Genomic DNA, 13,872 nt, shown 5'->3' on the forward strand with positions numbered 1-13,872 from the left:
ATAAATCCCTTCTGAAGACATGACACAGCCTGGAGGGAAAACCAACAGTTTATTTAACACCAGTTATAAATGGAACATTTATTTTAAACCCAGTACAGCCTCTGTTTTCCTCCCATCCTGAATAGGAGTTTAAAGGATAAGGTAGCGTTAGCAAGCAACTCTGTTCACTTGCTGTTAGACAGATTGTCTAATCAGCCCTATGTCCTGCAGTAACACAGATCCCACTGTGTGGCAGTCACATGTCTGGCCAATAAAAGTTTTGCTCACTACAGCTCTGGCAAAACAATGAGCATGAAGCAACTACAAAAGCCAAAGGAAGAAAATCTCTGCAGAACAGGATATGTTGCTGTAGCTCCCAACCCAGTGTTGTGGTGTGCTGTAATGTCCCATTTTGACCTTCCAGGTCATTCCCCCAGGTGTGCCTATGCCTCTCTCCCTTCCCCCTTGCCCCCATGCTGAGTGAGTCCTGTCAATCAGGCTGAACATTCCAGCAAGGCGTCGTGTGCTTGGTTAAGTTCAAAGGATGACCCTGTGCCCAGAGGTCATTGGCCTGTCTGGGTGTCATCTTCCCCTGAGACCCTGCCCCTCTCACCTGGTTGGTGGCTCACCTGTACCTCCCCTCCCCCTGTCCCTGAGCTTAAAAAGGTGATCAGACCATGCGGCTGGGATTATGTTGGAGCAGTTGCTCACGTTCAGCCCTCTGTAACCATGGAATAAACCTCTGGACATCAAACCCTCCAGCAGAATCCTCTCCTTTTTCTCTTCACCATCGCCTGAAGCTATTCTTCCTGAGGTAAACGGGGTCCTAACAAGCCTGGACTTGTTCAGTGCCCAGCTGCAACCACCAGCAAGCCAAGGTATCTCTGGGGTGACACGCCGCAGTTGCTGCCTTTGGCCCGGCAGCGAGGGTCAGACTGGCCCAGGCACCATCTAACTGGTAATATTGGGAGCATTTTTCCAATAACCCAGGACAAAGTAAAAATATTAAACAGAGAGTAAAAATTACCCCAAAACAGGCAAATGTGAGCCAACGTGTTGCAAATAAGAGGCGATGGTGTGTCCAGACCCATGACATCTCACCTAAATCCCTCGATCGCCCTTTCCCCTCAGGAGCTCAGCAAGCTCCTGTTCCATGCAGCCACTGCACTCAGCGTGGGCAGGCTGGTCAGGGCCAGAGCCTGAATCCTCCGGAGGGACCTGGACTCACTTGACATTGTGCCCTGATGAACCCAGGTGTGATTCACGGTAAGTTCCTAGCCAGGAGGAGAAACACCTGCTTCCATTTCTGCTTCTACAGGGTAAAGGAGAAACTCTCTGAATGAGGATGATAAATGTTCTTTCTTCATCAGGTCTTCCAGACTGGGGCAGGTAATTAGCTTCAGCTTGGTTTCCAGATGAATCTGCTTCCTGGCTGGTCCTGAGCAGAACTTATGAGATGCCTAAGGAGGTTTTTGCGACTAACAGCCACATCAAACATCTGCAGACTATCTGCCACAGAGATTACTTTGGTGAAATTGTGTTTCCTCAGTGGGAGTTTGCCATTGTACATAATCTCAAGTAAGAGTGGAAACTCCTAAGGTGTTACCACAGAAGCATCAATTGGAGATGGTGTCTGTGCTGTCCAACACGGATTTAAACAGCAGGCTGGCAGGAGCCAAAACCACCTTGAGCATTCTAAAATGCACATTACCAATGAAGATGGTGCAGTCACAGAAGGACTGCACCTTGCAGAGAGTGTACAACCAGGGCAGCCACTCCAGCCATAACTGGGAAGCTCCTACTGGCCTCCTCTTGCCTTGGTCTCCACACTGCTTTTACAAAGCTCAAATAATGAAAAGGAAATGGATCCTGGTAGCATTTTTCTTTACAAGACAGACAGAGTAAGAAAATTACTTTTCAGTTTACACATTTTAGTAGTTTACGATGCTTCAGTTCTTTGGTTACGGCAAGATCCTCATTCTGAACTCACACTCCTCAAATTCAGCAACTTACTCTGACACATGAAGAGTCTAGATAGTGTTCAAAGCTAAATGAGCAGATATGGACTGAGTACTGAGTCCCAGGAGCTATAAAAAAGGAGTAGAGACTCCCTGATGTGCCATACATCTCATGGAGGTGTGAGTGCCCATCAGAGCAGGCACTGCAGTGCCAGGCTGTTCCTACAGCCAGGGGCTGGAGCTGATGTTGAATTCAACAGCTGGTTTCTGAAAGGGCAGGCAGGGAAGCTGTTGTGGTGCGTGTCAGACCGCCAGTGTTCCCTGACCCAGCTAGCAGAGGAGCGGCTGGAGACGGGCTGGCAACAACTCCCCCAGGGATCTGTGGGGCATGTGGGGAAACCCTCTGGTCCCAGGAGCTCAACGATGGTGTGGTCAAGTGGCACAGCAACAAGGAAGGAACAGGTACAGCTGAAATGCCAAAACTGAAGATATTTATTAAATAAATAAAAGGGTGGAAACATGGGTGCAAAACAAAACATAAAGGGGCTACTTCAGAAGACATCGAAGTGAGGCCAACATGCATATGTATAGTCTCTCATAGAATGTAGTCTCTCAGAATGTTCTAGAAGCCTTCTGGCCAGTCATGGGCTGTTGATCTGCATGGCCACTCCCAACTGGTCCCAGAGTCCTTTGCAAGTCCTTTTCTCCTCACCATAAGCCGCTTGGATGTCATCAGTTGTGGTTTCTTCTTTCTTGAGGCCAGATGTTGGGTTGTGGCTGTGTAGCCAGTCCCTAGCCCATCCCTTCCAGGACAAACTTACACAACTCCCCCCTCTTCTTTCATTTAAAATAAAAAGTATAACAGTCTTATTTGAACTAAAATGACTGTCTACTTAATGGACTATATAATCAATTTAACTAAATCGAGAACAAAAATACATAGAATACTGTAAATAAAGTTTACAACTAAACAGGTGGGTTCATGCTGCAAAGTTAAATAAATAAACAAATGGGTCAACTGGTCTAACTCCGAGGAAATAACACAGGAGTTATTTCCACATAACTAAACAGGAAATAAAAGCAATCTCTGCAAATGAATTATAACAAAAATCAGGAACTGCCAATTAAATATAATAGGAAAACATAAATATAATGGGGGTAGGGTTGAAGGCTGATGGAAAGCGGTTAGGGTAGAATGGCCAATCTCCCCTCCTTTTCTGTCCCCTACCCAGGACAGCATGGCCAGTGCTGTCCTGGGTAGGCAACAAAAAGGAGGGGAGATGGCAGATTCCACCTCCCATTCTGTTCTCAGGGTCAGTGGGTTCAGGGACATGGGGGGTGTAATGCAAAAACCAGGAAAGGAAGTCTGTTAAATATTGCACAATCAAAACTAAAATTTAAATGATTACCTTATTGAAATGAAAAATAATCTCTTAGCATCCCGACCGCGTAACAAAACAACAACACAATAAATGCATCTCAAAAGAAATCAATTAAATTTAAGAAAAATTCTAGAGGGGAGTGGGGGTTGATTATTTTTATCTTAAAGTGTTTATGTAATGGTTTTAGGGTCTTCTTTGGCAGCTTTTAAATGAAAGCAAGACTTAAAAACGAAAGCTTAGATCCCCTCTCTTCCCTGCTGCTCCTCGCGGAACCTCGCCCCGAGTACCAAAGCCCGCGGTGTTCTAGGGCCTCCCATGGGTCTCTCTGAGCTGTCCTCAGTACCCCACGTTTGCTGGGGGGCTGGCACTCCTCAGTGCCCCACACTGGCTGCCTGCATCCTCCAGCACGTGCTGCAGCCCGTCTCCAGCCACTCTGCTGCCAGCCGCATCACAGAGATCACTGATGGTCGGACACGTGCCACAATAGGAGCAGGGCATGAACATCTGTTCAGACCACAGAGGAGAATCTGAGGTGTTAGTCTGAACCTGCAAAGCACTAAGTGATTTGGGACCCAGTTCATTCTCTCCCCCAAATCACAGGTAAGAATGATAGTGGAACCCTGGAAAAAGTTAAAGATAGAATCTAAAATGTTAGGCTTTGAGCTTTCCCAGATCAACTGCACCTGCGTAAGCAGTATGATAAACTATATAATTGTTAGATGTGATGATTGTTTAGTAATTAAATGTAATTACTATATAACCATAAGAAGAATAGTGAGAAACTATGTTGGAAATTCAGAGAGGGGCTAAATTTATGTATACAATAGAACAATATAAGTTTAATAATTAACATGAAAGTTATGTAACGATAGAGTATAAAACATGATCATTTCAGATGTATGGTCGGAGTCAGATTTGGGTTGAATATACCCCGATTCCCAGAGCTCTTAATAAAAAGCACCGCATATAATCCCCCGTGATTATGTGTTTTTGAACGCTAACAAGATGAGCAGGGCCATGTGAACATTAGAGACAGGACTCTGCTCACAGCCCAGGGCCTTCAGCATCCCCTTCTCAGCACACCATGGTCTCAGCTCATTGATTTATGAGTCTCTTCCCCTAAAATGTAATTTTTGGTAGAAGTCCATAAACCTAATCCCATCTACCAAAAGCCCCTCTTTAACCTCTATGCCTCCCCACCCCACTGCAGGAGGGAGGGCAGATAGGACATCTGCTAACAGAATTTTTTTCATTGGGTCATCTGGAATTTTTATCTAAGATAGACAAGATAAAGATATTACTGCCTTGTCCACACACTAGGATGCCTAACAGTGGCATGTTAGGCAAAAGGGAACAGTATAAGTATTAGAGAAAGAGCACTTGGATGGACACGAATTACATGATCTCCAACGTTTAACATCTTTGCACTCAGCTTCCTGCTTTCTTGCAGATAACAGGACTAGTATAGTCATTCACCAGGGTACGAGCTTTAACAGCCAATGGACATACACCAATCTCAAAGCTCTGCCTTGCATGAAATCAGGCTCAGATTGTACCAAATCACATCATAAGCAGATGCTGGGTGCAGGCTGAGCTGACATCTCACTTCTTGAAGGCACCAGCTCCTCTGGAGCTCAGCTTTTGAGCTGTCCACAGGCAGGCAGGACCCCAGATGTCCTTCTGCATGGCACTGCCTTTGGTGGCTGTGGAAAGACAGAGAATAGAAGAATAGAAGAGAGTAGACATCACCTCATCCCAGAGCTACAGAAGGCTGAACAACAATGTTGGTAGATACCAGAAATGCAGGAGAGCTCTCCTGTGCAGCCAAGAGCTCCCTCAGGCTTTAAAGATGAAGTGCTATTAAACTTGTTTTACAAGCACCGGGAGAAGATCACAGATGGTTTTGACATCACCTCAATGCAGAGGTGTTATGCTCCTCAGTACTTCTGAAGCAAGAGCACAGGGCTGGTGAGGCCTTCTCTGTAAGGCAGAAAAAACTGTGGGGGCTGATAGCCCACCCTCCTGCCCCACCCCACCCCAACAAGCCACAGCTTCTTCAGGCACATCACTGCCAAAGGCTGGCTGATCTGCAGCTCATCTTTCCAAGCACCAGACCCACGCCCTCCCCCATGCACAGGGCCAACCACCTGTACTTCCAGTCGATCCAACATGCAGGCTCTGCTCTCCTCCCACACCATTTTAAACCACAAGGAACCAAGCTGCCATCAGCAGCGTTGCTGCTGGTCGTGGGAGAAGAGACAAACCCGATTCTTTTGCCAGACTCCATGTAATAGCAGTTTTAGTCCACCCACTCCTTCCTCAGAGGATTTCAACTGGAAGTCCTTCAGCTGAGTTGAAATTGAGTCTGCTGGTTAAATAATAATAGCTATGGCTCTTCCTACAAAATGATAAGCAGGAGAAATCGATGTCCTGGAAGAGACGTCTGCTCACTTTGCCATGAACAGCCTCCTGCATGAAACTTACTGCTTGCACTGTGGCAAGCTGGGGGAAGCAGCAGCACCGTCTGCTCCCTCTATTCCTGGCAGGAATATAGAAGACATATTTGCTCATGAGAGCTCAAAACAGTGAAGCTCTAAGCAGCCTACCAGCATGTCCCCTTCTTCATTACAGCAACTCAGAGTACTGGAAAATGTGTCCTGAGTAATTAGCATAGACATATTTGTTTAAATACATTTTATTTCTTTATTTATAGGAACCCAAACCATCCAGTACCATCAAAAAGAACAGGCATTATAACAAGGGGTGTTAGCCAAGACCAGCCCCAAGGCATTTGCACCCTATTCAGAGGACCCAAGAGCCAGAGGGGACCACCATCAGCAATCTGATTGCTCATCCATCACTGCCTCACAAATTTCCAGGCTCGGTAACTTGGGTTTGACTAATGTCTCTCTTCCAGTAAAAAGCCCAGTCATGACAACTGGTTTTTAAGTGGAGTATCCTCCACCATCATACAGTTAAATTTTGTGTGACTATGTCTCCCAGCCATCCTCTAGATTACTTTTGGGAGATTTGGCTGGGGAACTGGGCAGAACTGGGAATCTCTCTCTGAGAGCAGGTAACTGGTATGTCTGCAGCAATGAGTGCTGACAGAGCCTGCATTGTCTTCCTCTGCCTTCCTTCCACTGGTAGGAAAAAGCCAATTGTCACTTCTTCAGCTTAAAGCTACTCCTCTTGGGAGTCAGCCCCACTGGGGACTTCAAACTTAAGGTAAAACATGGCTTAAGCAGACTGTTCCTGGGTTGTCTCACACATTAGCCACACGATAACTGCCCTCTTCCAAAACACCACTCACTGGAGTCAGATGGGGGACAAAGGAGACAGGGCATTTGCCCAATCGAGCTGCACAACAGGCCTTGCAAAGTTAATCCTTTGAGGGGACATCTTCAGCCTCATTCCTGTCAGCTTTCCAGGGGAAGCACCAAGGTGGCTTAGGAGTTTTCCTTCCACTGACTTCCAGTGAAACTGCAACATCAATCCATTTAAGCCAAATTTTCAACAGTGCCTACAATTTCTAAGGCTTTACTTGACAACTTGTTGATAAATATCCCCTTGACACCCTTAAGCAACAGTTGTCATCTGCGACTGCTCTCAGGACACTCACTTCAGCAAAGATGACCCTTTTCCTTCTGAACCACAGAAGTACTGGAGGTCCAGAAGGTGTCTGCAGAAAACATCACCCTCTACTGTCCAGTTTCAGCTCTTTATGCCTTTTTTCCACTTATTTCTGTCCTCCACACCTCCACAGTTTGAGGCTATCATGTTGTTTTCTTTAAACTACATTAGAACAGGAAAAAGATCTCTCAATAGCAATGACCTTTCTTTCTTGGGGGAAGTTGAAGGAAGAATGAAAGAGGAAATTCTATCCACAACTGAAAAGTGTGCCCAAATTAAATCACTTCTCTTCATTATTCATATAATTACTTGCATCTAGATCCAACAGACTCAAAAGCCATGCACATCACCAGGTTCATCAAAAGATAATTGAAATTTAGGACCAAGCACTTTAGCAATCAGACTCTACAGAGACAGGTGCTCCAAAGGTGCACAGATGAGACCATCCCTCCCTCATAGTTTCTGCTGCCACTTTACCCACTCCTTCAGAACATCCATCACAAGGCACAGAAAGAATTGTAATGCCTCTAAAGTCTAAGCAAAAGGATTCTGTATATCCCTTGCTATATAATTAAGGACTTTTACAAGGTGTGGTCAACACAGCTGCTGTCATTAGTAACACAACAAAAGCTCTTCCTGTATCCATCTCAGTGACTAGCTTGAGGATGTATTCTATACCTGAAATTCTCACCAGAGATGCACATGGAGTAGGCTTTTTGTAGCTTAAAAAAAAAAAAAAAAAAAAAGAAAGAAAAAAAAAAGAAGGGTAAAAACCCAACACCTATTGCCTCACTGCCAAATGGTGAAGCTGTCCAAGCATACTAGTTCTGTGTGGCACAGACCCACAGCTTACTGCTCTGCTGCAGCCATGCAGAGACAGGGAACCTGCAGTGCTCACATGGATAATGAAGCTACATAAAATCATCCTGCACACCCAGTGAAAAACTATAAGACAGGGAGTCCAATGCAAGATCTAAAAAGCTACAACTAAGAAGGCAGGGGAAAAAAGTGGATAGAAAGAGATAAGCAAAATGAAGTGTCCAGCTTTTCTGTCGGAGCTGATCAGAGGGGCTTACAGGAGCACTCTCACAACCCTCCTGTTCCCCACACTCAGCTCTCTGCTTGGGGAGCTCCAATCCGAAGTGGTCGTTGCAGGAGAGTGGTTGGCAGCCCAGGAAGGCTCCCTGCCCCGCGAGAAGAGCTCACCACATTCCAGCCCATTCGCACTCAATCAAAGGCTCATTTCACAGTCCTCACGGAAATCAGTGAACGAAGTAGAATAGAAAGCTGGGACACATCTCTTGTGTTGCTCAGGCCTGCAGTCCCTTGGGAATGACAGTGGCCTCTGAGTGAGGGGGCAATGTTCTATTTTTAGCTCTGGGGAGCTAAGAGCAGAGACAGCCTTAAATCACGATCTGAATACTTTCTGCGGCTGTTTACCAGTTTCCTGTTTTCTTGTTACCAAGATGATGATCTTGCACTGAGGGTTATTGGAAAGCCAGAAAATCAAGGACTGCAATTCAATTTTCTTACCTCTCCCACAAAAAGTAATTCAGCCTTTGAAGTGCTGGAAGAGGCTGAGGGGTCATTACTTGTCTCTGGGGTGCTCCAAAGGGGCAGCGCAGGCGGCTCACCCAGAGGATAATGTGAAATCCAGCACAAGGAACCAGGGCACACCAATTTGTTTTTCAATCTATTTTGATGCAGTTCAGAGCATCAGTGCAGACTAGTAACAGAGGAAAATAAGCAACATTTTAACTAAATTCAGCCCTCTACAGTCTCTAAAGGCAGCAGAATATACCACTCAAACCCCACACATTTTGGTTGTCTGTCTGCACTGATGCTCTGAATAGAAATACAATAGATCAAAAAAACAAACAGCTCTGCTACAACTCTTAAAGGCAAGTTTTCTTCAAACCAAGAGCTGCCCCAAAAAGCAAGCAAAATCATGCAGTGGGAAATCTGCACAAACCCAAAGAAACCACCAGTTTGCTCCAGTCACTGCTCAGCCATGGATCATTGTGCCCAAGAACACCAAAAGTGCTAATTATATTTTGCAAGTTCTCTTAACATCCCCAAAAACCAAAAGCTGGACATCTGAACTGCTTTTTGTAAGGTAGGTTTACATCACAGATGATGGTGTGTTGCAATTGCTTTGTGACTTATTAAGAAAAACAAAGTTTTTGACCAGTTTCTTGTGACCCATTTTGCATCAGCAGAAGTACAGGAGCCATTTGCTCCCACAGCCAAGGGCAGACATGGCTCTCCGTCACCCCTAAGGTGCCTTGATGCAAAGACCTTTAAAATTATACTTCTCAGGCATGGTTACCCCAAAATGGATCTGATTCCCTCAGACTTCTCTGTAAGTACACAGAATTACTGGGAGCTGAGTCTATCAAGATACCTGGACTTCCACCACTGCCACCTCCTGCATCAGGCTGTCAGAGAGGCACCTCCTCAGCCCCAAAACTCCACTAAGACAAAAGGACTTTCAACAACTCTTCAAACATGAGTGAAGCTGCTCCAAAACAGCAGAGGAAGATGTAGCATTGTGAAAGCCAAGCAGGGTTTGCCCACAAAGCCAACATGCCTCCTCCATCTCCTGGAATAATTTTATAACTGCTGAGCTGATTTTTGAGGGATAACATGGATATTTTGGGCACCTTCTTTAAGTGGTATGTCCAGGCAGTTACAATGTAATGGAAAGAGAGAAAACAAGAGTGAATAAGTAGGGCACGGAGGCTGGGGAAGGACCTCTCTGTTCTGGTCCATATTTCAACAGGTTGTTCCTGCACCATCCTGTCTTTGAACCAGAGTGTAAACTCAAATTCCTCGTCCAACACAAGACACTTGGCATATCTTAACCAGAACCCTGCAGAAACCTTCTGCCTTATGCTATGTATAGCCCATAAATCAGGTGTGTCAGCCTTCCTGACCAGCACAGTAGAGGAAACTGCCCCCAAGCCTCACCTCACTGCAGCTTCTCCCTCTGCATGGAGGAGGTGGCTCCTGGTCAGGACCCCCCAAGCACCTCTGTAACATATCTCACCTGGCCTGGGGACAGGGACAGCCCTGAGGCTCTCTTCTCCCTGCTCCCCTGCAGCAGCTCAATCGAGCTGGAGATCACAGAGGAAACCAAATGAGACTCCTCATTTTTTTGGTGTAGTGAAGAACTGTTCCTGTCTCTTGATGGGTCAGTCTTGATGGATCATCTCAAAGAACAGATGTGATTAGTGGTCCAAAGCAAGGAGAGGAATCTACTGTGACCAAAGAACAAGATAAACTCCTTCCATGCATACCTTTAAAAAAATTCCTGGAGGGTCACAGCTGCCTAAGCAGGGGCACAACCCTAATGCACGGGTAATATAACACCTTTGGAGGGTAATGGAACCCAGCAGACAGGCTTTGGCTCACTGGTAGAGACAAAATTTCAGAGGAAACAACTTTTATGTGTAGGTCGCAAAAGAAAAGGCCCCTGCCACAAGGCAACCATGGCAGACGAGACATGGGGAGTGTTTAAAATGAGAAGGACGGCGTTTTATGGGCACTCGAGGAGCTCCTACAAGGCTGACTTCGGTTAAACATGGCTGGAGCGTGGGGGTCCCCGCACCCGGCCAGGCTGAAGGCAGAGACATCCTTCGGCCCCCCTCAACCTCCTCATCCGCCTGAGAGGCTCCATAGGGGCTGATCCCTCTCTGCCGGGTGGGGGAGCCACCCACCCGTCCCGTCCCGTCCCGTCCCGTCCCCCGGCTCCCCGGCACCAGGCGAAACGCCCCATCCCCGCCGCGGCTCTGGCACCGAGGCGGGGCAGCGAGCGGTGGCTGCAGCCGGGCCAGTCAGGCGGCGCCAGGGGGAAGGCGAGCCGCCCCGACCCCCCGGTGCCGAGCGGGCCCGGCCGGCTCCGCCATCGTTTTACCTTTACTGGGCACGGCGCGGCGGACACGGCGGTCGGGGGCGGCAGCGGGAACAATAAAGCTTTAACAACAGCCGTCCCTGTCCAGCCCGCTCCCCCCTCACGGCGCCGCCATCTTAGGGCCGCGGCAGCGCCTCTCGCCGCCTCCGTCCTGCTGTCTTCCAGTCGAATTTTATGTCCCCTGGCTGAATTTTCTCATCTTTTGTAACGTGACTGATGTAGTCAGATAGCTTCTACAACAGAGGTTGCTTAATGAAGAATGTAACACTTTGTTTCGAGCATTGCGCAAGGTCACATCACCGAAATTAAATATGCATTAGGTAGGCGGAGAATATGTGTTAGATAGGCAGGTTCGTGTGAATGTTACTGCATAAAAGATACAGCTTTTCACCCCTTGGTGTACGTGTTTGTGGAAACCTCCACTTTACACCATGTGCAAATTAAACGACGTCTCCTTTCTGAACTAGACAGTGTGTCTGTTTCGGGAGCTCCTTAAACCGGTAACACTGGCACCCCGTGCCCGGGCAGCCCTGAGGGACCCACTGGCTAAGGTGACTGCTGTCGCACCCCCACCTCGTGCCTGCACGACTCTGCCGCCGTCGGACTCTGGAAGGGGCTGCCCAAGGAGGCGGTGGAGTCACTGTTTCTGGAGCTATTTAAGGGAACCCTGGACATCGTGCTTAGTGTCATGGTCTAGTTGACAAGGTGGTGTTAGATCATAGGTTGGACTCGGTCTCTGAAGCATGTGATTCTGTAATAAAACATCACCTTCCTGTGTTAGAGCGGAGGTTCATTCCCTGAGGGAGGTGGTAGTCGTGGCCGGGTGCAGGCTGTGTGCAAGCAGCCAGCAGTGAGGGGCGTGTGGGGCTGAGGTGGCAGGAGACATGTCTACCTCAGGGTCACCTGCCCTTGGCCTGGGCCAAGGGAATGCTTGGGCAGTGCTGGACCTTCCAGCACACACTCTGAATGTACTTTGGGGTGCTGGCTGTTGGACATGGGGAAGGTGGACACAGCCCTGGCTGTTGGTCCTGATCTGCTTTATTACCTGCTTGCCCAGTTTCCAGCCTTTGGCTCCCTCTGCATGCTGCAGGCACAGCTCCCTGTGCCTTCCTGGCAGCATCTCACCATGGTGTGCTGGGGAGGACACCTGAGGCACCAGGGTCACCTGGGGCAGCAGGTCTAGAATTGGGGTGCTGAAGGGTGTGTGTGTCACAGGCAGGGACCCTGGGGTGTGTAGCTGCCCCTAGGGTACGCAGATAGCTAAGAAGCTCCCCGATGTTGAATGCTTACCCATGTTTTGTGCATGTCAGCCGTGTGTCAGTCTGTGTGCAACAGGATGCAGGGTAGCACCAGGCTGTTCTCATAGCCCATGTGCCGGCATACTGCTCTCGGAGCAGGGGTGAAAAGACCCTGATCCATATTTCTGTCAAAGCAGGGATGCTCCTTGTTCCTTCCCAAGACCCTAGTCTATATTTCTGCCATAGCAGGGGTGCTCCTTGTTCCTCCCCGAGACCCTAGCCTGTATTTCTGCCATGGCAGAGGTACTCCTTGTTCCTCTCTGAGACCCCTATCTGTATTTCTACCGTTGCAGGAGAGCTTCTTGCTCCTCCCGGGGACTTGCTGTGTTTCTGTTCCCCGTCCCTCTGTCGGTAACCTGACCCAGCCCGTGACTCACAAAGGGCCTCCGACGGCATTTTTTTCAGCAGCTCTGAGAGCTTCCAGATGGCCCCAGTGAGTGGGACTGGCTCTGCTACCAGCAGCCAGTGCAGCGAAGGTCACCGAGTGTTCCCGGTGGCCTTACTAGGCCACAATTGCACGGGGACCGTGCCCTGGCCGGCTCAGAGAGACTCCCTCTCCCACATGCTAAAGCTGAGCAGGCATTCTCTGCTCTCTCTATGGTTGCACACCTGAAAGCTGCTGGTCCCTCTCTGCTTGGCTCTAACAGAGCTCTGGGGAAGTTTTATCTGACTCGTGTCATTGGAGAAGCAGAAAGATTTTAGCTGAAATTTATATGAAAAATAAAAAAAACCCCAACCCATGCTATCTCACCAGGCAGTCCATGAAGTAGCAAGGTAGTTTCTATTCACATTCCCAGGCCTGAAAGGGATCTGCTCTATCTATTGATAGCTTGCAGAGGAGAGCAAATGAACGGACTCGTTTGCATAAATAAGTGTTAATTGCAAGATAAGTGTGCAGACGTGTGAAGAGTGATATCCTGGTCTGTGTGTGACCTTGTGACCAGCAGCAGGCAGGCAGTAGGGCCTGGGACTGTGGCTCCTGGCAGTTGCCAAGCCCTGTCCTCAGGGAAGAAGATGAAATCCTGAGGCTGGCATGTAGTCAAGCAGGTCAGCTTGCAGACAAATGGGCATTAATTAGAAACTCACAATTTCATGGTGAAACCTGTTCTGCTCTGGGCCCTCTATGCTCTTCCAGGAAAATGCCTCTTGGTGACCCTGTCAGCCGAGAGTGGCAGGGCAGCTATTCTGCTGTTACAATAGAAATGGCATCACAGCAGCAGGTTTCAAGGTCACTTTTGGTGAATGCAAAAAAAGCAGGGCATGCTGTTTTCTTGTGGAGGTGTGGAGAGAGGTTCATGGGGACCTGCTCAGATTATGGTCCTTTGCCAGTCTCCTGCACTGAGTTGTCTTTACTACAGCTGTCAATTGCTGCTCCACGAGTTTTCTCCTGAGTGCTCCTATTCTATGTATTGAAGAGATCCCTGTGAGAGATCTGGACCCAGATCTGTTTTTTTTATCCCCAGGCTGGTGATCAAAGCAAGGTGATACCTTGAAGTCACCAGTGATATCACCAGCAAGGTGATAGCTTGAGAAGTCACCAGTGGCTCTTGCTCTATGGCTGCTGAAAGCAGCTGATCTGGAGATGACAGCCCAGCTGTGAGAATGACTTGCTCCAGGCTGCAGGGGGAGAGGCTGGCATTTGCCAAAGAGTATTGATGAGATTAAGAGCAGTTGCTGCTACAATAGAAGCGGCATTCGCATCACTGTCA

At 48.0% G+C, this 13,872-nt stretch overlaps 1 long non-coding RNA gene across 1 annotated transcript; it reads right to left on the reverse strand.

The window, feature by feature from the left end:
• Nucleotides 1-2,406: 2,406 nt before the first annotated feature.
• Nucleotides 2,407-11,159, reverse strand: LOC134429795 (uncharacterized). The gene is made up of 2 exons (XR_010030647.1): nt 10,869-11,159; nt 2,407-5,022 (listed from the first exon to the last, which is right to left on the reverse strand). It is a non-coding gene; the product is annotated as an uncharacterized LOC134429795 (long non-coding RNA).
• Nucleotides 11,160-13,872: the final 2,713 nt, after the last annotated feature.

The sequence above is a fragment of the Melospiza melodia genome, chromosome 26, assembly GCF_035770615.1.
Source record: "Melospiza melodia melodia isolate bMelMel2 chromosome 26, bMelMel2.pri, whole genome shotgun sequence".
NCBI classification, from domain to species: Eukaryota; Metazoa; Chordata; class Aves; order Passeriformes; family Passerellidae; genus Melospiza; species Melospiza melodia.